A 25,608-nucleotide genomic window follows, 5' to 3' on the forward strand; every position below is an offset into this window, starting at 1 on the left:
TCCACATTGATGTTAGGAACTCAGATATATACACTAATCACCAAACGGCACCTTAAACCTAGGTTATGGTCACTACAACGGAATGCCTAGGCATTAGGTTTTTTTGCAATAACATTTATTATTATTATTATTATTATTATTATTATTATTCATTTCATTTCTATACCATTTGTAGAAGTAGTTTACAACACATTAAAACATCAAATAAAAAATTCAGAATATTGTAAAACAAATTCTGGAAAATTTTGCTTTCCCCATTTTTTGCTTTCCCCATTTATTTACCTACTTAATTTATATAGCTGCCCCATAGCAGAAGTTCTCTAGGAAGCCAGTGTGGTATAGTGGTGAAGAGTATCGGACCTGGACCTGAGAGACCAGGGTTCATATCCCCACACAAGTCATGAAGCTCATTGGGGGACCTTGGGCCAATCACAGCCTCTTAACTTACCTCACAAGGTCACTGTAGGGATTAACTATGGGGGGAGGGATGAACTATGCACTCATTGGGAAAAAAGGTGAGATATAAATGCAATAAATAAATTCTTCTGTTTACCTGTTTAAGAAAGCTGAAGGGAACAGCCACATGGAAATGTCAGTTGTCAAACTGGCATCCAGAGATCTCCATGTTGTTGCAACTAGACCAGTACAAGTTGCAAAATGCACCTGGTGAATTTCTAACACTGAGCACAGCACATTATAATTGCTACAATAGGCAGAAAAACCATTAAGTGTTCCACCAAGACCCTCAGCAACTTTCAAAAGGCCCAATGGTGGGGAAAATTGGGAACCACTGTCCTTTGAGAGTGTTAATCAATGTGCAGATGAGGATAATCCAGTAGGCACTGTGTACTTAGACTACAAGTCCCATCATCCCTGACCATTTCCATGCCGGCTGGGGCTGATGAGACTTGCAGTCCAACAACATCAGAGGGACCAAAAGTTCCCCATCCCTGGGCCGGTATCAAATAAGAATTGCTTCTAGGTAACCAAGTAAGAAAAAGCTAGTCTTTGCAGCTTGAATAATAAAGCGGGAGAGCTGATGGGATGCTCTGCTGTTCAACGCAGTGAACACCAGTGTGGTTCAGTGTTGAACAGTCTGCTGTTCAACGCCAGTGTGGTGTAGTGGTTAAGAGCGGTAGTCTCGTAATCTGGGGAACCGGGTTCGCGTCTCCGCTCCTCCACATGCAGCTGCTGGGTGACCGTGGGCCAGTCACACTTCTTTGAAGTCTCTCAGCCCCACTCACCTCACAGAGTGTTTGTTGTGGGGGAGGAAGGGAAAGGAGAATGTTAGCCGCTTTGAGACTCCTTAAAGGGAGTGAAAGGCGGGATATCAAATCCAAACGCGCCTTCCATCAGCAGATGGGTACTAATTGGCTTCAACCCCAAGATTCCAGAAGCACAGATTTAGAGGATGTTATTTGCATCCTGGCTTTGGGCAAATCTATTTTCACATCCCAACCATTTTGAAAGACAACTTTGTAGAGAAAATGCTATCCCTATGCAGCTGTTGCTACACAATTATAATACCACTAAGCAAACTTCAGATAATACTGCACTGAGTATGAATGGTGGCAAACTGTGACAGTTACTCACTACATTTGCCACAACAGAAAGGTAACATAACAAGCTGGAAATTTTCCTTTGAACCATTAATCATTTCTGACTAAAAGAAGACTCCATCAAGGAGCAGGAGCTACATTAAAGAGGTTTTCCATAAGCAGTTGGAATAGCACAGTAGTCCTATTCTGGTAGGTATCATGGCATGTGAAGCACGAACATATTATTTAGGTTGTGATCATGATTGTCGTTCAGTCGTCTTAGTCATGCTCAACTTTCCGTGAACCCATGAACCAGAGCATGCCTTGGAATGTCTTCTCAAAGCTTCATCTTTTGACCATGGAGTGTTCATGGCAAAATACTGGAGTGGGTTGCCAGTTCCTTCGCCATTAGGCTGTGATACAAAGCAGCAAATTCCATTTAACTCAGTGGTGCTTACTTTCAATACACTATTCTTAAAGGTAAAGGGACCCCTGACCATTAGGTCCAGTCGTGGCCGACTCTGGGGTTGCGGCGCTCATCTCGCTTTATTGGCCGAGGGAGCCAGCGTGCAACTTCCGGGTCATGTAGCCAGCATGACTAAGCCACTACTGGCGAACTAGAGCAGAACCCAGGAACGCCGTTTACCTCCCCACCGGAGCAGTACCTATTTATCTACTTGCACTTTGACGTGCTTTCGAACTGCTAGGTTGGCAGGAGCAGGGACCGAGCAACGGGAGCTCACCCCGTCGCGGGGATTCGAACCACCGACCTTCTGATCGGCAAGTCCTAGGCTCTGTGGTTTAACCCACAGCACCACCCGCATCCCTACACTATTCTTAGGATCAAGGAATTAAGCTTGAAATTTCTGTAGCTTTCTTTACATTCCTGATAACATGCCATGGCAGGCAGTTTGGGAGAACAGTCAAAAGTTCAGTAGTTAAAGCGAAGGGAAAGGAGAACTGCCAAAAACACACACCCAGAATTACATTGTATGAAAACTGCTTTTCCCTAAACTGGACAGTAACTTTGGCCTTTTCAACTTACCCAACTTTACTGTGACCCGCACTGAATCACACCAGACAGGTTAAGATTTAACAAGCGAAGTTGCTCACAATGCTGTCTGTCTGCAAGGCCATGTTCAGTTGCTGAGTAATATACATTTATTTCCTTTATATTTCACCTTGTAAATGTTTTGCACAAGATGGTGTGTGTTGCCATTACAAGTAAGTTTGTCCAAGGCCTCTGCACTCAGGGCTTTTCAAATGCAGGTTACACACCCCATAGACAACAGACAACCATTTTCCTCACTGAGCCACAGTTCCAGAATGGTGTAACTCTGGGAACTGTAGTTCTGTAACATGAATATGGGTATCTCCTAACAAGTCTTACAAACTACACTCCCCAAGATTCTTTGGGGGTAGCCATGACAGCTATAGTGATATAGGGTGGCAACACAAGAATGGGCCTTTTCTGTGGTATCTCCCCATTTGTGGACTGCTCTCCCCAGGGAGGCTCGCCTGGCACTTTTACTACATATTTTTAGGCGCCAGGTGAAAATGATCCTCTACAACCAGGTCTTTGGTGGATTAAACAATATATGGCTTTGGAAATGTGTTTGTAGGTTGGTTTTTGTTGTTGTTGTTGTTGTTATATTCTGCATTTTGTGGGAGTTTTTTGGGGGGTGGATTATGTTGTAAACCGCCCTGCAATCTTCAGATGAAGGGCCATATACAACTTTAATAAATAATTATAATAATATAGTGCTTGAAATATATAGTACAGAAAGAGCCTGACAGTGATCATTAAGGTAACGCAAAGGTCCCCAAAAGGAGTGTGGAATGGGTGGAATGTGAAGCTGGCTGCCTCCTGAACCAGTCATATGATTGCTTTGTCAGGTAGCCAGCTGCAGTAATGTACCCAACTGACATTTTTGGCATATTGCTCCTCCAAGGGAATTCAGATCACAACCGGAAGTTCCAAGAGGAAGCCTTAGGGGTTTCTACATAGTAAATATTGAGGATTGGAGTGGAAGTCCTCAGAAAGCACAGGCAAGACAATGGGTGATGAAAACGGTAAGGACAGTGGCTGGCGCAGAAGAAATAACTCTGAAATATAAATACCTCTGCACAAGAATAGCAAAGTTTTTACTTTTCAAGATAGTCCTGTTATTGAAAAAAAAAAAAGACACTTAAGACTGGAAGCCCCAGCCATATGAAGTACTGCAAAGAACCGGCAACACATAATCAAACTGCGCTTGCAAGAAAGACAGAATCTAAGAAGTTATAGTAGCATGAGAAAGCAAGGCAATCAGAACAGCACAGTAGGTATTTGTGCTTTCAACAACTTAGATTGACCTTGCTTGACACGGCACTAAACCATGACTTAGTGCTACATGAACGAGCTGTAGGAAACCTCAGGCTCATAGTCTCAGCCATCCCTCAACAAGCATGCTTTAGACCAGCCTACATGTCAAATACTAGAAAGTCCTGAAACCTTGTCACAAGGTTTTCTGCATCAAGTAATGATCTCAGATTTACTGTGATAACAACACAAGAATGTCCTGGGAAATCATTAAATCTAGATAACGATAATGCATTCAAAGGCTCAGTTATCATTATTTGAAAGCCAGATGGCAGAGTAAAGGCACAATTTTAAAAGCTGTGGCTATTCAATGCAACTGGTTCATGACCTTTAATATTCCTATTAATAAAATGCATGACTGCTTAGGATCAAGTTTACAAATACTAAGCTCTTGCAAATATATATATTTTTAGACAGAAAGTAGACAACAACATCTAAACACAATCACGTGTCAATTAGTGGAGAACATCATCACTTACGGATGCCATTATTACTAGTTTCCTTAATCCATGCATGCACCAAGGAACTGGAAACAAGTGATCAGTAACCAACTTCAAGTCAAACAACATTCTACCAGCCAAGTATTGTGATCTGCCAAGTGCTTCACAACTTGCCTTTCTGTACAGTACTATAGTTTCAAATAGACAGCAAAAACAGGAGTTTTGTCAAGACTCTGATAAACCAACCTACATGGCTGACTGCTTAGGTCACAGACTTCACACAGGCCAGCCAGTCTGTGTCAAATCAGACTACAGGTAACTCTTCCACCCCCCAGTTTCACAAAATTAAAGAAAGCAGTTAAGCAATTCTATGTTAATCAATATATTTTTTAAAAGGAATACTGTGGTTTTAGAAGCTCATTTGCTGAAACAGCTTTTCTATGCCTTCTTCACCCCCACAGTTATGTGCCTAGAATAATAAAATGACTTCGCTCACATGATTTCCAAAAAACTTATTTAACTAATGTTCCCCTTATCTCTAATCTCCAGTCATACAATATACCCAAAGAAAGAAATTAACAATCTATTTTATCAAAATAAATCATAGTGTCATGTACATGTTTACTCATAACCAAGGCCTACTTTGATAGCTATGAATCAAGTTACTGCCTAAACATGTAAGGACCCTTCACTCACTCACTCACAAGCTTTCTTTTCACCCAGCCAAACTTATTTGATGGTAAAGATGCTTAAGCTTGTGCCTTAAGATTCATTAGGCATCAAACTGCTGAAAGTAAAACTTCAAGCTTATTTTAAATGTTGTAATGAAGAACTTCACTAAAATGTATCCATGTGATGACCTTATACGCACCTAGAGGCCAGAATCAAGATTCGGAAAGCCAGCCAGAAATCAGTTTTTAGGTACCCATTCTGAGGGAAAGGGAGACAGGGCCACACAACCTGTTGAGCTATGAGTGAATTTACATGTTTAACAGAACCCTTTTAAGTGTCTCCTACAGAACCCTAGAAACATCAAACTTTCATACTCAAACCTTAAGAAAATAATTTGGACTGCAGGGGCCTGAGCACTAGTTCACTTGTATACATGCAAACTTCACATCAGCCTTCACAAACCTAGTGTCCTGGGTTGGGAAAGTCTTCCATACATGGACTCACTGCATCTCTCACCACTATCTGCAGCTCTCCTCTGCTCTCTAAGCCAGTATATCTGCTAGCAGAGGTTCATGCTGCATGCAACTGATGAAACAAATATGCATGCATTTTTAAACAACTAACCTGTATATTCTTTGACAAACTACAGGTACTATAAATTATTCCTAGATCACATATTACTTTGCTGTAAATCATACTGGCTTCAAGGAAGGAAAACAATTGTGTAAATGGGATCATTCCTTGCTCATAAAATGTTTGGGAAATGTGCATCAGATATCTAGTTCCAGGAAAAGCCAAAACAAAGATAGTTGATATAAAAGTGCAAGAAATGAGGAAAGAAAGAAAAAAATCACTCTAAGCATCATTTCTGAAAAGAGCCTTACTTTGATCAAAACAGCCATCTCTATGGTAAGCGGAAACTCTTTTCCCTCTTAGCCAAAAAGATAAAGGCGATTAAGCTGGAATTATTTCCCAGTGACCTATATAATTTTGTCAGCTTGCCAGTTACTATTAGTGCAGGCCATCTAGGGATGGAATGGCAATAACCACAACCTAACCCTTTTCTGGGGGCAATGGGAAAGGGTCGATCCAATCAATTTTAAAACAGAACAGTACTGTAATTATTAGCAGCGATGTGAAGTAAACAAAGTTTGCTGTAACGTGTTGCTACCTTCCTCTAGCTAAGAAAGTCGCTTCCCTGTTCGCCCCTCCCACAGCAGCAGCATCCATTCCCCAGCAGGGAGAGGATTAAGTTTGTTAACTCAAGAGAGAGACCGGTTTCGTCAGGGCAGAGTTTGACAGAGAGAGAAGACTTTTGAGTCATCTGCCGCTCGCGTTCTTACAAAACCCGAGGCAAGCAGCACCCAACCCTCCCTCCTGCATTTGCAAATTGCAATGCTTTGTGCGGACGCCTCTTGCAACCAGGCACGCTGACAATTAAGTGGGGGAGGGAGGGAGAGAAAACTCCTGGGTTCCAAACGTTTTCCGAGAAGCAACAAGTGTTTCAGAAATACTTTCAGGCACGGGAGGAGGAGGTGAGGGAGAAACCCGACAAAGGCGGGAAGACCTCACAAACCCTCTCCAGGCTTTCTTTTCTTTTCTTCCTCCCTTTTCAAGCTTTGCAATAGGCGCGCCCCTCCTCCTCCTCTGAAACCTGAACTGGCCCATCACCTCTGGGAGGCACAAGAAAACGCCGCACGCAAGCAAGCGCAGCACCCGGCTCCTGCCTAGGCCGCAGTGGTAATTCGAGGTCAAAACGGCGTCATTCCCGGGGGTCGCAACCCACTCCCCATGGGAGCAAAGCATCCAACAGCCCGGCGCGACCCCTCAGTCCGGGACTCAAGAAACGCGACAGTCCTCTGAAGAAGAAAATTCCTCTCGGGAGAAACACGTGGGTGGGAGAGCCGCTGCCACACCAGATTAACACTAAAGAATTAAAAGGAGCGAAGGAATACCTGGGCGGCCTCGAGCGCCTCCTCGGCAGTTGTTTTGCTCGGCGGCGGTGCTTTATCTAGAGTAGTGAGCCTCCCATGTCCGGAGAGCAGAAAGTTTTCTCCTCGGCGAGGCGCGAACCGCCCGCTTCCCCCCGACGCGCACACGCTCCCCCGAGCGGGTTCCCTGGGAGTTGGCTGAGCCGCGCGCAATCCTCTGGGCGCCGCTGCGCTGCTGCCTCTGGAGAGAGAGGCGGGGAGGCGCTGCTAACAACAACAACAGCTCCAGCAGCAGGTAAATCCCTCCCTTGCGCTGGAGCAGCCGGCTTTGAGCAATAATCCTCCAAGCACTGGAGGGAAGGGCGGGGGAGAAGGAGAGGCTGCTCCGCCGAGTCCCTGCCAGCCCCTCTCCAGAAAAGAGAGTTGGAACAACAGCAGTTTGACGGCGGGCGGGCGGCGCAGAAATGGAGAAACTGGGCGGGCGGCGGGGTGCGTAAGGAGGCAGCCAGCGCGGGCTGCAAGCGGGCCTCGGTTTTTGGGGCGTGTGAGTCACGAGGAAGAAAGAGCTGGAACATGTAACGTGAGTGTCTTCACGCACCTCTGGGGCTTAACTTCCTGAGCCTTGATTTCCACCCGGTTTTAAGGACCTGGCCTCTGCGGAGTCCCATCATGAGCTGCCTGCTCGCTCTGCTTAGCTGCCCTGAACTCCGCGCAAACGAAGCACCTTTCTCCTGACAACTCGGAGCAAGTAGGAGGTGGAGACCTCTCTGTTGTTGCCCCTTCCCCCATTTAATATTTCTGGTTCCTTCCAAGTCTGCAAAATGTCAAGGAGGTTCAGGGAGGAGTATCGTCGCTACAATAAAAACTCGCATTACACGGACTGATGGGATCCAATCGGACTGCCAATGCCAGCTGAAATTCGGTCACTAAGGGGCAACAGAAAAAGGGAAAAGAAAAAGGATTGAGTTTAGTGGTTTGATATAATATGATTCAACAAGTAACTGTGTAGAGCAGACATCTCCAAACTCAGCCCCCCAGATGTTTTGGGACTACAACTCCCATCATCCCTAGCTAACAGGACCAGTGGTCAGGGATGATGGGAATTGTTGTCCAAAAGCATCTGGAGGGCCGAGTTTTGGGATGGCTGGTGTAGAGCATAGGATACAATTCAGGCAAAATTAGGAGCTTTCAAGTACCACGTAAATCCCCTGGCAAGATTATGTCTACAGAGTTCTCGGCTGTCCATGTGCATGATCCAGAAGTCCTTACAACAACCATGTGAGGTAGGTGGGACAAGGGCCTTTCCTTGCTCACCAGCAATAATGAGAAAAGTAAAGCAGGATTCCTGTGGCTAATGAAGGTAGCAGAAGTAGCAGGGACAGCTAAGATGGCAAGCGTAGACTTTCCCTTTTTGTCTCAAGCAGTAACGAAAGGTTAAGAGCATAAGGAAAGCCCTGGTGGATCAGACCAAAGGCCCATCTCCACCAAGATCCTGTTCTTACAGTGGCTAACCAGATTCCTATGGGAAGGCTGTAGGCAGCACAAGTAGCTGTTGATAGACTTGTTCCTCCATTAATTTGTCTTATTCTCTTTAAACACCATCCAAGTAGGTGACCATCATTTTACATTTTGTGGGAGCAATTTCAATAGTTTAGCTTGGTTATTGTGTGAAGAAGTTTCTTTGGTCTGTCCTGAATCTTCCCACACTCACCTTTGTTGGATGGACCCAATTTCTAGTATTAGGAGTGCCATGGGGGAGGTAGAGCAAGCCCCCCAAAATTTTCAAGTAGGGCTGGGCCTCCTCAATATTCTGCGGCCTGCAGCGGGCCCTATTGGGCCTTCCCGTGGCTGCAGTCTACCTGTGGCCACAACAGGTTTCACAGGGCCTACCTGCAACTATCCCCGCCAGGGCTTCCTGCAGCTGCAATGGCCCCCGCCAAGCCTACTCGCAGCTGCGGCAGACTCTGCCGGGCCTTGCCATAGCGGACACCACCGGGCCTCCTACCACTTTATGTGTCTAGTTTTGTGAGAGAGAAGCCTCTTTCTATCCTACCCAGTATCTTCATGCCATTCATGAACTTATAAACAATTATCATTCCCCTCCTTATTTGCCTTTTTTCTAAACTATCAAGCCCCTAATGCAGTGGTATCTTGGTTTTTGAACGTCTCCATTGACTAATGTTTCGGTTTTCGAACGACGTAAACCGGAGGTAAATGGTTTGGTTTTCAAACACACCTCGGAAGTCAAACATGCCACACGGCTTCCGTATTGAGTTTTCCGTTTTTGAATGTTTCGGAACTCGAACGGTCTTCTGGAACAGATTACGTTCGAAAACCAAGGTACCACTGTATAGTGAAAATGTGCAGGTCACCCAAAAATGTTCAGGTCACCCAATACTGAATAGCAATTGCTCCCTTGCTGTAACCTGCCCTGGGACATTATGGTGAAGGACAGGCAAGAAATCTAATACATAATAATGATGATGTTCGTAATCATAGACATTTCAGGGTGTCTCAGCTGCTGAAAGTATTTGAGCATGGATTTGCCTAGAAGGTTTAATGAAGTAAAATGTAAAAATAAGCTTATTTTTTAGAAAATCAGGGTCACTTGGCATTCAAATGCACAAGAAAAGAAGAAGCAGAATCCTGTGAATATTTCCTCAGAAATAAGTCCCATAGTAAGTAAGTGCATAGGATTATAACTTCTAATTTGGTTAAAAACAAATTTTCTTTGTGCCAGGATGAGGTAAAAGAGACAAGACATAGTTGCCTAACATTATTTATTCATTCATTCATTCATTCATTCATTCATTCATTCCCCGCCATCTGGCTCGGTTCCCCAGCCATTCTGGGCAGCTTCCAGCAAAATATTAAAATACAATAATTCATCAAATATTAAAAGCTTCCCTAAACAGGGCTGCCTTCAGGTGTCTTCTAAAAGTCAGATAGTTGTTTATTTCTTTGACATCTGGTGGGAGGGCATTCCACAGGGCGGGCGCCATTACGAAGAAGGCCCTTTGCCTGGTTCTCTGTAACTTCGCTTCTCACAGTGAGGGAACCTATAGAAGGCCCTCGGCGTTGGACCTCAGTGTCCAGGCAGAATGATGGGGATGGAGACGCTCCTTCAGGTATACTGGGCCAAGGCCATTTAGGGCTTTAAAGGTCAGCACCAACACTTTGAATTGTGTCCGGAAACATACTGGGAGCCAATGTAGGTCTTTCAAGACTGGTGTTATGTGGTCTCGGGGGCCACTCCCAGTCACCAGTCTAGCTGCCACATTATGGATTAGTTGTAGTTTCCACATCACCTTCAAAGGTAGTCCCATGTAGAGCGCATTGCAGTAATCCAGTGATTAATGGTTGCTGTTGCTCTTTGATAAATGGAGCAAGGAAAGTAGTTACCCTATATTAGCAAGCTCCATCTTCAATGGCGGACTTTGGGCTCTCAAATTGCAGCAGCACCCTGTGCTAAAATTCATCCCCTGCCTCTCGCACTCCGTTTTACACCATTGTTTTGCTGCCCCTGCAGCATGATGCCCCATGTGCAACCACACCTGTTGGGCTAACCTAAAACCTTCTCTGTCGTCTTCATCTGAATTTTTGAGACTGGAGAATCTTCTATAGTTAGAAAACTTCCTGGTAACATGGACCAATCAGTGTCTCAGGGACATGCTTTTGAAGCCAATTAGAGGGCATTATGCTAACACGATTTCTATTGTCCATGCTTTAAAAAGGACGTGTTGCAATGTCAGCCATGGGTGTGGCCAAGTGGGGGCAGGGGGAGCAGCTACTCCCCATCAAGTAAAACAATAGAAATACTTAACTGACCAATCACATAGGTTCTGCCGCCCCAACAAAAGTCCTGGCTATGCCCATGATGTCAGCCAGAACTAGGAATGATATAATGACTAGTTTTGACTGCAATTAGAAAATTCCTGTGTTTGTAGACACTGAAGGTTAAAGGGAAACAACTAGGCAGGGTGGGGAACTGAATCCAGAAGAAACGTGACACAGGCAAAGGTGTCATAAAGGATATCTTATGTACTGTTTTGGATTAATCTACTTAACAAATCGTTCTTTTACAGTTCTGTCAATGGCTCTTTTTTTCTTTTCTCAGCGTTTCAGTTATTGGGCTTATTTCCCTTTTACTCTTTGTACACTTCCTCTTGGCAATTTGGTTTCTTTTTTTGACTCTCAGTATCCTACTGTCAATATCTAGCTTTTCACCCTTCCCGCCCCCATTTCCTCTTCTCCTGCTGTTTTTACCAATATGTCTAATCTATATCTGCCTGGATGTTGGATCGTTATCTCAAACTTAATATCTAATATGTTTTCCACAGAGAGCAACAGAAGTTGCATTCCTACTTGTGGCAGTCGGGCTACAGGTGGCACAAAACTGGGGGGGGGTGGGGTGGAATCAGCAAACTTGCAACTTGCCTTATGGAGACAAAAGATATGGACAGTGGCATTAATGGAGAAACTTACAAAATCTATGAGAGCTCTAAATGCAACTCAAGACTCCAACTATTGCACTTCTTTTATTACTTTCCTGCCTGGCAATCCATCAAATTGGCATACTCCATCTATACATGTAAAATTATACTTTCTTCTCCCTCAGTGGGTGAGAGGGATGAGAACTGTATTATTATTTTTGTTACAAATGTCTATTGATATACAGTGGTACCTTGGGTTAAGTACTTAATTTGTTCCGGAGGTCCGTTCTTAACCTGAAACTGTTGTAACCTGAAGCACCACTTTAGCTAAGTGGGCCTCCTGCTGCTGCCGCGCTGCCAGAGCACGATTTCTGTTCTCATCCTGAAGCAAAGTTCTTAACCCGAGGTACTATTTCTGAGTTAGTGGAGTCTGTAACCTGAAGCGTATGTAACCTGAAGCGTATGTAACCCGAGGTACCACTGTATTAGCACAGTTTTGATGCTTACTTTTGTAAAAACTGAACAGAAACATTTTAAAAACCTTAATATATGCAAGCCTAATGTTGCAATCCTATACACCATTTCCTGGGAGGAAGCCCTAGTGAACTTATTGGGACTTTCTTTTGAGTAAACATGTATAGAAATGCGCTGTGGATGTATTGTGTTTCTCCCTAAATCAGGGTGACTCATCTGCGGTCTTCCATATGTTGTTGGACTCCAACTTTCCCTCAGCACAGTCCAGAGTCGGAGATGTACAGTAGTTCAACAACATCTGGAGGACCACAGTTAGCCATTCCTCCTAAAATCTTTGCTGCTTGCTTCTTTTTCTCATTCAGTTGGGAATATTACCCTCTAATCTTCTCAACAAGTGTTTAGGTGTTATCTTTTATCCTTCTCTTTGGCTCATATTTCTGCTTTGGACAAAGTTTTATCCCCATTCTTTCTCTAGAACATTCTGAAAATTGATCTGTCGCTCAGCGTAAAACATTATCTCAGTTTTTAACTCTTCTGTTCATTTAGTGTTTGTTTCTTCACTTTTATGTATCTATATTTTTCCCTTTACTGGATTTCTCTGCTGTTTTTGCAGTAAGTTTTGAACTTCTCTTCATAATATTGCTCCCTTCTTATTTATATTCCTCTATTCTTCCCAGGACCTACATTCATCTAACACTAATCTTTTTGGTAAACTGACACACCCTTACTCTGTTCCTTGTCTTTGTTCTTTAGTTATCTTGTGGATGGAATATTCAGGTGACATATCCTCTCTTGTATTTTCCATCTTAATGCGTTGTTTCGATTTTCTGTTTCTTATTCTGAAGTTAATTATTGTATTTTTGTTCCTACTATCCTTCTTTCACTTTCTCCCAATTTGTTCAAAGGTTCTCCTTTCTCTCTAACTTCCCTCATGATGTTTAGATTCTAAGCTTGCAGGCAGGGTCTTGTGGGTTTATAATTATTATTATTTCTGTGTAGTATCTAGCGCATATTAGGCATTCTGTAAATTATAATAAATAATAATGTTCTTTCTCTACAACTATTAAGACAATAGTAAGGTATACATATTTTCCTTTATTTTTAATATTTTCATACAGCAAACCTATCGCTTTGAATATACATTTTCATCATCATCATCATCATTATTATTATGCAGGAGGCTCTACAATTTACTTCTTTTGAGGGATTCCGAGGTCATAAACAGTCTCTTCTGAATGCACAAATAGCTGTCAAGATGTCAGCTCACATATCCTGGATCAACTCATTTAAGAAAGATTTCCCACGACATGGCAAACTATGATCCACCTAAACATTTCACTTTTTATGCCTGTTCTGTTGTCCTTGGACAGATTTTCCCCCGTTTGGATTACAGCCCTATTTTAAGATGGGTGTACACTACACTAAAAAAATATTCACAATTGTATGACTCAGACCTGAGATCATCTGTGACATAAAGAGTTATTCATGCATTTTTTGTTGTTTTGAGTAACAGCGTCTTCCTATATATGTCTATTCAAAAGTAATCCCTGTTAAGTTTGCTAGGACATAGTCCTAGGTAAGTGTGTTTAGTAGTTTGCAGCCTAAGAATTACTCATTTATTCCAGTTAACTCTGCTTCTAGTTTCTCAAATATACTGTAGTTGTGCACTGTTTCTTTAAAGCTCATGCCCCTCTCTGCTAGCGACATACAACATAGATATTGGTATCTTTTTCCTTGTTGTGTGAAAAAGTGCTAGAGGGGGTTATTTTTGGCTGCGAGGAAAAGGACTAAGAACCAACAAGACGTGCTGCTTCTGTGTTTCAGCTTGCAACTTTTCAAGTGTGGGTCTCATTTTGGAAGAAAATAGAACTGAGGGATTTTGTTACACATATCTGTGTATAATGTATTGTTTGCCCTTGAAGTGATCATCAATTGAACTGAAATAGGAGGAACTTTGGTTAAGTTACAGGCTCTTGATCCACAATTGAGAATAAAACTAAATAGCAATTTTAAAAGAAAGAAAGAAAAAGAAGCTCGCCTCTGAGGAATCAGTTACACAATGTACCTGGTTCTGTGCCAGTCACCAGATTCCATGTGCTTTGTGTATATTTGCTTTCTTAAATTAAAATGGCTGTGGGTTGTTTTCAAAATCTTGAGATTCCAACAATACACAATCAAATTGCTGATTCCAGCAGTGGGCACAACTAGCATCTTATATGACGATGACTGACCATGATAATATTAACTCTCACTGCTTTTGGGGGTGTTGAATGAAAAGAGTAAAGAACATGGCATGAGAATAAAAAGTAAAGTGTTATATATTTTGCCAATTTATAACTAGCAAGGGCACACTAGGGAGTGGAGATCCCATATTTTTGTACTTGTTTTCTCTAAGCAAAGTATTTAAATCTGTCGATAATTATTTATTCTATGCCTTCACTGCTCTCAACCAAGCTCTGGCTATGTGCTAAATAATGTGCTATGTAATTGGCTTTCTGCCTGATGATTGTTTTAAGGGCACAATAGTGCTCCCGTTGTTCGGTCCCAGCTCCTGCCAACCTAGCAGTTCAAAAACATGTCAAAAAGGCAAGTAGATAAATAGGTACCACTCCAGTGGGAAGGTAAACGGCGTTTCTATGCGCTGCTCTGGCCACATGACCCGGAAGCTGTTTGTGGACAAACGCCAGCTCCCTTGGCCTATAGAGTGAGATTAGCACGCAACCCCAGAGTCGTCTGCAACTAGACCTAACGGTCAGGGGTACCTTTACCTTTAGAGCCTGCTCACACACACACCAAAACCTTTTTTTAGTCTTAAAAACTCCCATTGACTGCATTCAACTTCACATACATATGGTTCTTATGTACATCGATTGGGTGCTCAGCCTTATTCTGAATGGCGTCACACTGACCCTGAATGAGCAGGTAAGTGGTCTGAATGTGCTCGTAGGTCCATCTTTATCACTGGAGGCACAAGTGCTATTCATGGTATTGAGTGTCTGCTTTGAACTCCAGCTGGTTCATCAGCTATGGTAGTTCTGGACCAAGATAGCCTAGTCACAATCCTGCATGCTCTGGTGATGTCCCACCTTGACTATTGTGTTAAGCTCTACACAGGGCTACTGTTGAAGATGAACGAGAAACTGGTGCAGAATGCTGCCACTCAAGAATTAGCTGGTTTTTGGGTGCTATGAGGCCTCACACTACTTGTGTTGAATTTGCACCGATTGCCTATATCTTATTGGAACATATAAACCCTTATGTGCTTCTTCCTAAAGTAGAGGGGACAGTGTTGCTCAGTGTGTGGGGATGTCAAATACAACCTTCTCATTCATTATGAGACCCCAACTTCCTCCTGGAAGCATGGATGAGCACATCAGTGATGCTCTGTCATCACCAAATGAAGACATCATCATCTTCCTCTCAAGCAGTGCTTTTTTTCTGGGGGTACTGAAGGGTACACCAGCGCCTTTTTTCTAGAAGAAAAGTACTGGTTAAAAGTGTGGCACTTACTGGCTTCTGGTTCCAGTCTGCCTTCATGGAAGCAGCCCCCACGACAGTGGGAGAGCGTAGGAGATGCAAAAACAAGGATGATAGAGGGTAAATCATTCTTGCAAATTCCCCCCAGGGCTGCTTCACTCACAGGCCATCTCGTTACCTGGCTCTTGCTCCAGCATGGAATGCAGGGGCCAGGGAGGTGCTGAGTGCAAAAGCCCTTTGCCTGGCAAAAGCCCTCCTATGCCGCCATTAAGAAGCAGAGGTTTTCCTGTTGATTAGAGCTTAATTGGACTAAAGTACAGGTGCGTGCTAGAAGAGATGAGATCACAAACTGGAACAAACCAACAGCAAGGACTTAAGGTTTGTATTTGAGATAAGACTTCATATGGTGCAAAAGATGGGCGGGGAGCCTACGGTTTGTTTATTTAAAGTTTTCCTCTCTACATTTATGATTTGGCAACCCTCCCCTGAAAGTTAGTTCAAATTATACTTGTACAAGTAAGGATGGAAGAAATTGCATTAACAATATGGGTTATAACATCAAATGGAACTGTGTGTGTAAAAAGGGGGAAAGCTCTTTTGCAAAAGGTTTTATAAATCATTTAATGTGTCAACATGAATAGAAGTTATTAACATTGCAGCTGCTGTATAGGGAATTATTGTTATGACTGGAATGTAATTGCAACTACTAAGATTTTGGAACGCAGAAATAAAGAAAATCAGAAAGCCAGCAAATTTAGCACGTGGGGGAGGCAATTTAATTAAATTATATAATTTGGTATTTGAACGATTGGTATTAATAATTGTATTATAGATTGGCCTTGTTATAATGAGGCTATTATTAGAATGTAATCGAAAACTAATAAATCATTACCGGTATCTACAAAAAAATTAAAAATATGACACTTACTGTAACAATTTCATGGTCAGTACCGCCAGCACCTTTTTTCTCGAAGAAAACCACTGATTGTAGTACAGATATTATTTTATTGTTTGGGAAACCGCTTTGGGACAACTGTTGCAGTATAACATCATAAATAAGTACATAAAATAAATACAACCTTATTTAACTAGCCAGATAAAGAGAGGTTTCCAACAGGTATAGCTTGCATGGCAAAGCCACACCTGTTGAAATTCCTTTTCTACACAACTATTAAAGGTACAAGAGCCCTGTCCTCTCTTCACTTTGCCATACCTACTTCATTCATGCCACCTTTGGATTATCCAAGTTTCCACTCTTAGAATTTGTGCATACTTGTTCAATAAACTAGAGCACTGGCAAATCTTACTGTTAAAATTCTGCAATACGAACAGCCACCCAAAAATGGCTACTTGTGGCTTACAGACTAGATAGCAGACAGCTTGTGTTTATCTAAATTTTGTTTTTGTTTTTCTCAGTTCTTTTGACTTTTCCAAGCAAATGTGTAAAACTATTTTCTCTCTTTCTCTCTCCAGTAAATCTTTTGACACCCAATTCCCATGTCTATGGCTACAGGAAGTATCCTAAAATAACGTCCACATGGGGTAGGAAATGAAAATGCAGTATTTTTATTACAGTAGTCTTCTAAATTTAGCATACTTCTGTAATATTTAGGCAGATTTCTAGATAATTAGTGCAATTTGTATTTGGCATTTTATATATAATGTAACATATCTGTAGTCTGAAGCAATATAAGATGTGGTGGACACATTGCAGAGATAGTGTGCATGATTAAGTGCTATCAAGAGGCTTGCAGCCCTGTTCTATGCACACTTACTTCGGATTTTTGTTACACTGATTTTTAGCTAGGAAGCGATCCTCACTGATGCAGCATGCTCTGTTTTGCAGGATCTCGCAGCATGGTCACAGTACATAATCATTACTGACTTGAAAGTAAGCACCATTGAAATTAATGAGATTTATTAATTCTCTATCTCTCTCTCTCTCTCACACACACACACCCTCTGCTGTAAAATACTGATATAAGGTGAGCTGGTTTGTGCTATATTAAGGTATTCAGAGAATTTATGCAGCAAAAAACAAACAAAAAATCCACACAAACAGAAAAACTATACAATTTACTTTGAAATTCAAACATGCACCTAAAAATATACTCAAATCAGGTACAAAGACAGAGATATAAAAGTGCACCAGAGAAAATAAGACCAGTTTTAAAACAGAGGCATAAAATACCTGGGCAAATAAAAAGGTCTTCATCTGGCACTGAAAAGAAAAGTGTTACCCGAGTTACCTTGGGGAAGGGAATTCTGAGGACTAGGTGCCACTCCTGAGACTTGCCTGTCGCCTATTATTACCCACCTTACCTGATTGTACTGGGCTTGGAGAGAACAATTTCAATACCTTGGCAGGTTAATCATTCTGAATACATCCCTTGTTAAAACTTTGGATTAATTAACACACTGAGGAGGTTTCATTAATTCTAAAAACAGCCTATTTATGTAATCCACTTCTCCATTTTAGAAATATGGCATTTCATTAGGATATGAGAGGAAGAAACAAATTATAATAAATTAAAGTGACTAAGTACAGAGGAAAGTATATTGGGAATGTAGAGGTTTTAATTAACAGAGGCACTAGGACTGGGCATTACTTATAAAGTCTTAAAATTTAACACTTGTTTCTAAAATGAGCCAGGTTTGTTGTCCTTTAGGCTCTCCCCAACACCACCACAAATAATCAGCTTGAGTTCATGTTGATGGACCTGAATATTTTACTCACTAGCTCTGGCAGATGTGAACTATTAAAATAAAAGCAAGCATCTCTTGCAGTTACAAAAGGCTTATTGCTGAGAATTTATCCCTTACAGATCAGCTTTGTATACATGATTGTAGTCATGAACTACAGACATGAGCAAACATTAACTGCCACAGAGCTCTGTTATGCGCTGCTATTCATAGCTCAATTCTGTACATATTTACACAGGAGTAAGCCCAATTGAATGTAGTAGGGCTTAGCTCATTTCCCGCCTAATCAAGATAATGAGTTTTTAGCTAACTATAGTTGTTAATTAGCTGACAAATGCCAGGATGCTTGCTTATCATCACTTCTTTGTTGATGGTAATTATTTTACATACATTTTAGCTTTAATATAATTATTACAATCTGTATTTTTTTATTTTAAAAATCCCTTTGATCTAACTGTTCAGGCTATAACCCACAAGGCCATGTATGTATATATTTGATCTCTGGCTACCATTTAATGAATCTGCTGAAGTGAACTGAAATCCATGATAGCTGGTGCTTTAACAAATTAGCTCATATTCAGTATATCACAAGAATCATCAGTGAACTTGGGAAGTACTGCTGGTTCAAGAGCTACAAACAAGTGGTGTAAAGTATAATGAAAATTGCTTTTCCTTTTTTGGGGGGGGATATTACTTACAAATATTATGAAATTCAATATTCTCAACAATAGAAGTTTCATTTGGGTTAAATATGTACTTTATTTGCAACTAACATACAAGAACTCGTGCAAAATGCATCTGTCAGAGTACTGAGCAGCACAGGAAATTGGACCAATAGAACACCAATTGTTCAAAATCTGCCCTGGCTACCTATACACAACTGCCCCTTGTTTAAGGTATTGATACTACCTTATAAAGGTGTTGGGCCACACCTTGAGATCTGCAGGTAAGGCCCTTATCATCTGTATGGATTTTGTCTGCTGCTATATTGATAAGAGGGGTTAACTGTAATTCAGTATTTTTTAAAATTGATTTGTGGTTTTTATTGATTTGTGAATTGTAAACTATGCTGTACTTTAATCAATGAAACGTTAATGGAAACTTTTGCTATCCTCAAAGACAAGCAGAAAAAAATGTAGACAAATATTGTAACAGCGATCTTCTGATGTTTTCACCAACAAATCACTTGTTTGCACTAACTACAGCTCAGAACTGACATATGACTTTTTCTGTATTGATATTTATTTGAAGTATTTATTATTAAAGGTATGTCAATAGAACAGAGTGGCAGCAGAGAACCATGTACGCTGCTTTGAGTTCCTTGGAGGAACCCCAGAATGTAAATGTAGTTAGTATTAACAATATAAACTCTGTTAGAGTGTCCAGATGAAACAGTTAAATATGATCATGATGGTGCTAAGGGCTACTTGGTAATGGCATGTTCTACCACCAAGAAAAGTTGAAAGAAAAGTTTATTTTACCATTTTGCTAAACAACTCTAGGGCAAAGCGAGAAAAGTAAAGGCGAATGTTAAAGTAAAGGAACAATTAGAGCAACGCATAAGCCACTGCTAGTGTAATTTCACATAAGGTCAAAGAGATGAAAACTCAAGGTCAACAGAAATGTGGTTTAATGTTGAGCGCATTAGCTGACTTGCATTCTGGATCGTTGTAATTAATGTCATTAATGTAGACATGCTGTAGAGATCATTACCATTGATATTTAAACAAAACAGGATCGGTCTCCTTTCCCACCACTGGACATTCCATTTTACAAGTTGTTTTAATTTTGGTGCAGTCACATTTTGTACAGGACAAAATCAATTGGATACATGACGTTTGTTTATGGCAAGTAACTGCATCATTTGATTTCAATTATACAATCGCACAGTAGCAAACAACGGCAGCCAAACTGAGTTTGCAAGACAACTTTCTGTTTTTTACTATTGTAACATCATAAGACCAATTTTTATTTATATTTGGCATGCAATATATGCTCTTGTATAATACAATTTTTTACTTTGCATTAGAGTTACTCTGTTAACAACAGTAGTACAAGCACATTAATAATACATTGCTGCAAATGGCGTGGTGCAAATCAGATATCAAGTGAGTTGAAAATTTCTGTTTAGTATTTCTAATTAAGGAAGTAATTACTTCATTAAGATGCTTCTGCACCAGGGAAATCCAGCTGTTTTTCTTGAAACACAGGTCTCAGGACAAGTGACCATTTACTGTCATTTTATTTCAGCCAGGAGCTACCAGGAAGAGTGGGGGTGTGGCACACCAAGGAAGAAAAGAGCAGCCAAGGAACAGAGGCTATTAAGTTCCCCACCCCTCTAAGCACTTGTTGATACCAAAATGGTTACTAAAGCTGTTCAAATAAAACCACACTCTGCTTAAACCACTTTTCTGCATTTTTATGGATCCCTGAAGGATCTTACGTCCAGTATTAAATATTTTTGCCAACAGATAGATGACATCATAAACTCTATTCTCATGGTACTTAGTATTTCTTCTACAGCAAGAGGTAATAGAGTATTATGGTTCAATCGAGATGTAAGGCTGCTAAGGAAAGGTCAACCCTGCAAGGAGAATTTTCAAAAGATAATTATTCATCATTAATTAAATCTGTTGTAGTTGGAAAAAAGGGGGGCTATAAATCTGTCTTGAAAGCCAAAAAGTTCACTGACTAGAGACATATTTGGTTCTGCTTAGAAATTGCAATTCAGAGTAAGAAGTCTGCCAACTTTTGTAAATTAGTTAGCAGAGATTGTAAAGAAAGGACTAAGGATACTAAGTAATGGGTGACCCTATGTTGTACAAGCGGACTGCTCTTCTCCTCCCACTCAAATCTGCTCCAGAGAATCCCGTAACCATTTGAAACAGATTTGAAGGAATGCGAGAAGGAAGGAAGTGAGAGTAGGAACCTACTATGCTCAAGGACTAACACAACTGGATATAGCCCAATGAGATTGTGTTTGGAAACAGCATTTCTTCACCATCTTTGTGTTCTCCAAGTTACCATAGGTCTCTCAGGGGTTTAATAGCAATCTTATGTCTATGACCTCTGGCCTGTTGTCATAGCCCTAGTGTAGGGACACGGGTGGTGCTGTGGTTTAAACCACTGAGCCTGTTGGGCTTGCTGATTGGAAGGTCAGCAGTCCGAATCCCTGTGAGAGAGTGAGCTCCCATTGCTCTGTCCCAGCTCCTGCCAACCTAGCAGTTTGAAAGCATGCCAGTGCAAGTAGATAAATAGGTATCGCTGCGGCGGGAAGCTAAACGGCGTTTCCGTGCACTCTGGCACATGTCACCTCCGTGCGCCAGTAGCGGCCGGCCACATGACCCGGAAACTGGACAAATGCTGGCTCCCTTGGCCTGAAAGCGAGATGAGCACCGCAACCCCATAGTCACTTAACCACCCAGGGATCCTTTACCTTTACCTTTTTTACCATAGCCCCAGAACCTGTGGCACTGATCGCCCAATTTTCTAATAGCAAGTCTTTGGAAAATGATGGCAGAGACGAGCTATTTAAGAACACCTTAAAGGATGGGCTATGATTATGAGGAACAATTTTGATTTTATCACCCAATTCTGTTGTCTGCCGCATAATAGTTATCATCTACAAGTAGGAGCACAGCGTCAACTCCTCAAATTATAGACATTTGTACTTAACATGGAGGCCAACTATGAAAACTATCTAGTTTTGCATCTTGAGAAATGGTCTGCCAATATATATTTTTTGCCATGGAGGAGGATAGTTTCAGATCCAGCTACGTCACAATAATTATGTTGTTTGCCTATTTTTTGCATAAATATGTGTCTGTGTGAAAGGCTTCCTAGTTCATTGCTTTTGTGGTGCTTTCAATGCCATTCAAATAACCTGTCTGGATCATCACTTTTTTTGTTGTTAGTGTTAACTCTTTACAATAGTAATAGCTTGAAGGTTAGATCTGCACCTTCCAGTATTGCTTATACACAACACTGTATCCCTAACCAGTATATAGTAATATGGAAACATGGATGTGTACTTCATCCATTCCCATGTAACTTCTTTATAAACAATTATGCCTCAAAGACCAGGTATGAGAAATTCATTCCATCTGTCAAAGGGAAAAGAAAGCTCTCTTCACTGCTTTATGCAAACAACATGCAACCCTTTTCCTTCACTAAGCCTCCATCTACTGCTTAGAAGTAGCCTTAAGTTCTTTTTGCAAGGAGAATCTGCTGAACGTTAATTACAATAAAACTAAAGTGGATACCTTAGGGAATAAAACAGCTCTCCACACCTGGTGCTTAAATTCCTATATAATTGAACAAGCAGAATCATACCAATCCTTTGGAGCACTATTTTCTAGCGCTGAGAAATGAGGAAATTATTTCAGTGATCAAATACGGGGAGTTCTGAGGCTCATGAATGGAGGTGGCTTGCCTTTTTCAGGTCATATTGATCCATGGTCAACCCACTGGGGGCTGCATATCAAACGGGGCATGGCTGAGGTTTAAAAGTAGGCGTGGCTGATTTTTAATTATTTTTTTTTTTAAAGGACACGTTTTGGGGACCATGGGCAGAGTCACAAAAAAACTTCTGGCATCACAGAATTGCAGTAGGAGTCATCAGTAAATTATTTAAAAATTATTGGTTCAAGTTAACATATTTTGCCAGAGAAAATTACTGAAAGTATGTTTGTTAGAACAGATTCAATCCAGCATGGCTAAATTAGAGTACCTGGTATATTTTATTTACTCAAGTTTTGGAGCATTTTTCCTTCGATAAACTGCATTCATAGATATAGGAATTCTGTTCCTAAGCAGGAATTCAAAAACAGCATGATAGATAAATAAACATACCCCCTAGTTTTTGTTTGAATGGGTACACTCCAGGAAATGCTTTAATCTGGCTTGGATTTCAGTTTAATATATAAACAATTTCATTGAGAAAAAATTGCAATACTCCTTGCGCTCTGTGGCATTGCATGTGCAAAGATGGGAAAACAGGATTTGCCACAATGTTATTGTGCTGATCTATAACATAAAATAGTAAAGGTAAAGGGACCCCTGACTGTTAGGTCCAGTCGTGGACGACTCTGGAGTTGTGGCGCTCATCTCGCTTTACTGGCCGAGGGAGCCGACGTACAGCTTCTGGGTCATGTGGCCAGCATGCCTAAGCCGCTTCTGGCGAAACCAGAGCAGCGCACGGAAACACCGTTTACCTTCCCACTGGAGCGGTACCTATTTATCTACTTGCACTTTGACGTGCTTTCAAACTGCTAGGTTGGCAGGAGCTGGGACTGAGCAACGGGAGCTCACCCCGTCACAGGGATTCGAACTGCTGACCTTCTGATTGGCAAGCCCTAGGCTCTGTGGTTTAACCCACAGCGCCACCTGCGTCCCTAATAAATATTAAGTTCAAATTCCTTCCTCACTAAATTGCTCAAGGAACATGAGGATTGGTTTACAAAAACTGATTATTTGGGTTGTGGTCAACACTAGTCCCACTTTGAGTAGACCCTTGAAATTAATGTTATATCCATCAACTACCCTGAGAAGGTGTTTCCATGCGCTGCTCTGGTTTGCCATAAGCAGCTTAGTCATGCTGGCCACATGACCTGGAAGCTCTACGCCGGTTCCCTCGGCCAGTAAAGTGAGATGAGCGCAGCAACCCCAGAGTTCTTCGTGACTAGACCTAATGGCCAGGGGTCCCTTTACCTTTACCTTTACCCTGAGAAGGACTACCACCCTTTGATTTTAAATAAAGTCTGCCAGAAAGTCAAAGAGAAAAATGGTTTACACATTCAGGTGCTTTATTGATTTTTAGGCAATGGGTGTACTCTTACATTATCACCTTGCTCTTTACCTTTTAGACACTGTAGGTTCATATACAGGTATTAAAATGTGGCTAATGAGTGAAACAAATAAAACCGAAAAATCCTTATCTGGAATATTATTTGCATTAAAGTTATCTTTTCCTCTAGGTAGATAAGACAATCAGCATTGGCTGTGTGGACTAAATAAGATAAGCAAATCAGATCAAATATTGTATTTAGAAATGCCAACTCTAGTTTTTCTCCTTTTCACTTCACTGGAATATCCTCATATACTATCTAATCTTAATTAGTTTAACTTGCAGTATCTCATGTCCTCTTATTGTTTCCATTTTGTAACTAAAAACAGAATAGGACTGAGAGTCTAGTTGCAGAAGGAAATGCTTGACCAGCTTGTGCTTGTTTTTGTTGTCATTCTGCCACTCTCTGGTCATTTGTGGAACTACAGCGTTCTCTACTAAAACCAAATTTTATTGCAGTCCCTTTATATGGCTTGGTTGGAGCCTACTGTATTTTATTACTGTATATATTAAGGGTAGCCAACTTGGTACTTTCTGGATGTTGTAGATTACAGCTCCCATCATCAATATTGACTGAGCTTATTGGGAGTTATTGTCCAAAATATTTGATGGAAAACCATGTCATCTGCCTCTGCTGTTGATTTTTTAATTTTAGAACTCTGCTAATACTACATCATCATCATCATCATTATACCACTTTCCATGTTTTTTTCTCAAGGTGATGCATATAATATGTTAAAACAGCTAAACAGTTATATAGTTTTGTAATAGCAAAATTGCACTCTGTCGCATCAGTGGATTGACTTGAAAATGGAGGGTGGGATTTCAGAGGTTTCCCTTGTAGGGTGGGCTGGAGCAGGTAACTGTTTCTCAGCTCTACACCTGTGAAATGTTAAAACTGCAACCCAGCTCAGAGGGTTCTCAGGATGATGAACTACAGTGGTACCTCGGTTTACGAACTTAATCCATTCTGGAAGTCCATTCTTAAATCGAAACCGTTCTTAAACCGAGGTATGCTTTCCCTAATGAGGCCTCCCGCTGCCGGTGGCCTTCCACCGTTCAGATTCCATTCTTAGACAGAGGTAAGGTTCACAAACCGGGACACTATTTCCGGTTTTGCGGAGCTCATAAACTGAATCGTTCTTAAACAGGGCTGTTCTTAAACCAAGGTACCACTGTACAGCTACAGCAGCTGGTGTTTTTAAAGTGCACAATGTGCCACACACTGAATATTCACAATATATTAACTTGGACTGTCATTTCTGTTTGGGCTTAAAATGAGCATTTTGTGAAGAGTAAAATACACACTTACAAAAAGCTGAAATTTAGTTAGAGCCTTAGTTACATCTATTTTTTCAAATGATTACCTTTACCTTTACCTTAGTTGTTTGTAATGTTTATTAAGAATAAAATAGTTTTTGAACTAAGTTTAAGCACATATAACTTCGTTTGTGGATATCATTCTCCTGTTACTTTTCCTTCTTTCTGTCTTTCCCCCCTCTCTCTGTTGTCTGGTTATCTACTGAAATTTATAATGTTAAGATCTTTGGGGCAATAATCTTATTTGCTTATGATGTTTGTTATTGTGTTGTGTGCGTACATCAATGATACTTTTAAAATAACAACATTATTGATCTTTGGCGGTGGTGTTTATACTTGAAAATACAATGAAAAAAATAATTCCACGGTGCATGTGCAAATATCCTTTCCATTACTGTTATTCATATAACGAC

At 41.1% G+C, this 25,608-nt stretch overlaps 1 protein-coding gene and 2 long non-coding RNA genes across 3 annotated transcripts in view; 1 reads left to right on the plus strand and 2 right to left on the minus strand.

Annotated features, from left to right (window-relative positions):
* Positions 1–7,127, minus strand: part of FHIP1A (FHF complex subunit HOOK interacting protein 1A) — a 79,018-nt gene extending 71,891 nt beyond the window's left edge. The window contains exon 1 of the mRNA XM_081021346.1: positions 6,968–7,127. The gene's annotated coding sequence lies outside the window, so the exon portion shown is untranslated. The remainder of the gene's footprint in view (positions 1–6,967) is intronic.
* LOC308485552 overlaps positions 1–25,608 on the minus strand; it is a 190,600-nt gene that overhangs the window by 77,600 nt on the left and 87,392 nt on the right. The window lies entirely within an intron of this gene.
* On the plus strand, positions 9,543–20,433 carry LOC308485548. The gene is made up of 2 exons (XR_013990600.1): positions 9,543–9,621; positions 20,281–20,433. It is a non-coding gene; the product is annotated as an uncharacterized lncRNA (long non-coding RNA).

Source organism: Podarcis pityusensis, assembly GCF_964106645.2.
Source record: "Podarcis pityusensis genome assembly, chromosome: 9".
NCBI lineage: Eukaryota > Metazoa > Chordata > Lepidosauria > Squamata > Lacertidae > Podarcis > Podarcis pityusensis.